Here is a 2,281-nt window from a genome sequence, read left to right as displayed (position 1 = left end):
CCCTCCCCCCTGCCCCCTAAATAAGGAAGCTGATGTGTGTTGTGGTTCTTACCAAGGGTCTCATATTGTAGCACAACATTTCAATTATTTTATTTTTACAAGCAAAATATCATGTGGCAAAAGACGCATTCAAAAGCTCTCACAATCATGGCAGTTTTGGACGCCTGAGAGCGGTTACCCGAGAGTCAACAAAAACTATTCAAATGTCTCAGTTTTGGATGTCTTTGTAAACAATCTTCTCAGAGATCCCTTTAGAAAGCAATGCAGCAAGTGATTCTAATGTGGAAATCATAAATAAATGCTACAGAATAAATTAGAAAAGACCACCATCCAAATATATGGGAGTACAATTTCCAGTCATACCATCGGGATCCTAAACATGCTATATCTCAACAACTAACACTAAAAACTACTGGGTAAATCTAGAAATAGCTCTAATTATAATGAAGGCAATGATGCAGAAGATATAGACAGAGAAAAAATGGCTTTAAAATGTTTATTGAAATTTGGGAAAAAAGCAGTATTTCTAAGCAAATAAAATATTTCATGCACATGACTTGAAATATGTATTATTCACAACTACATTAATTAAATATTATATCTAGACATTTTTCTATTTCTCTAATTTATAAAATTTATATATTTTATTTGTCTAATTTTAAGAAAAATCTTTACGGAATTTCAGTTTGGAAAAATAGGTGAATGAGCTCGTTTGCCTTGTATTTAGGCATAGACTGTATAATAATAAAGTTCTACTAACTGAGGAGAAAATGCCTCACTTTCTTCTAATTGTCAAGGCTAGACAAGCCTATTTGAGTCCTTAATCACAGAAAACGGGTCCATCTTAGAGATAGATATTTTCATTTGCCTGTGTATATGAATTTTGGCGACACTTAAAAACTGAAGAATTTGTTTCTAGTTTAAAATTTCTTTCTGAACTTGAGAATATTTTATTAGTATAAAGTTGCTTCTTAGGGAAAGATATATTGGGCATCAGTTGAATTCCTGACATCTCTTGGATACCTCGCAAGACCCTAAGAAGAAGGCACACATTAAGACCAGGATTTTGAGGCTCAGAGAGGTTAAGTAGCTGAGCCAGCCACTGACTGACGGATCTAATGTATAGTCTGTGCTCCTGGGACATAAAAACCTCCCAGAAGGAGCCATGCTGGATGTTGCTGGAAAAGCAGCTATTTATTCTCAAGTCTAAACTCCATAGGCTTAGAAGTTAAACACATGCCACTCTTGATTCTGGTTGTTTGCAACACCGAATGTTTGCCTATGTCTCTGTGCTATTTTTCTAAATAATTTTCAATCACTTTAAATGAATGTCATAGTGCAACATTATGTTTCCTGTTCTGTTTTATTAACTCCAGATGACTTTCTGTGTGTTAGTGTGTGCATGCTGTCTCTATCTCTCTCCCCCTAATTGCACTGTCTTTTTTGAAAAATTTGCTACTTCTGAGAATGAGCATAATGGACCGATTTTTTTACCTTGTGTAACTCTAGATGAAATGTCTACAGACTAATAGAGCAATCAGATCTGCCCTGCTAAGTTAAATAGCCACAGAGGAGGAGGACTCAGGGGCTTGCGACACCTGTCTTTGTTATTATTTGTTAATGCATCTTTGCACAAAACAGGTATTTTGTTCAAAATCTGCCTCAACCCTGATGCTCTTTCTTCTCTACCTCAAATCACTCACCTCTGGTTTTTGACATAACAGTTGGTTTATGGGGAAAATATGATCCGGTTGTCCATGAGCTGTTTCTAATAAGACAATAAAGCATCAGTATTGGCTGACTTCCCATCAAAAGCTTTTGAACAAATTTTGGTGAAATGGCAGTGGGGTGCAACATTAACAGATGGGGTGTAGATGGGCATGAAACCTGGAGGACCCTCAGGAAAGCGAATCCACTTGTATTTCTCCCATGCTGTTACCGTTTACTTGTCTCTGATATATTCATTAGGCGTTTTAAAAAAGGCTCTATCTCAGATAGACCCCAAATCACAGCTTTTGAAATCAACTGCAGTTGCCTCTTAGTAGTTTGAGTTCAGTACCCAGCCTGCCAGCCGTTCCTTTTGTAATCTTTGTCCATAAATAAACCTCCCCCTCAATTTAACAAAGACAAAGCTGTAGGTGAACCCAGTTCAGAATGAACATAGTATAATTTACTTTTCAATTTCACACCCAAAGATTCTGTAATGGGCGAATGTAGGAGGTTAAGTTTTCAGTCATACCAAATGGGTTTTTAATATTTAAAATCCATCTGTTTACGTACA

The sequence above is a fragment of the Propithecus coquereli genome, unplaced genomic scaffold, assembly GCF_000956105.1.
Source record: "Propithecus coquereli isolate 6110/MARCELLA unplaced genomic scaffold, Pcoq_1.0 Scaffold36, whole genome shotgun sequence".
NCBI classification, from domain to species: Eukaryota; Metazoa; Chordata; class Mammalia; order Primates; family Indriidae; genus Propithecus; species Propithecus coquereli.
Note: the sequence above shows the minus strand (reverse complement) of the source record.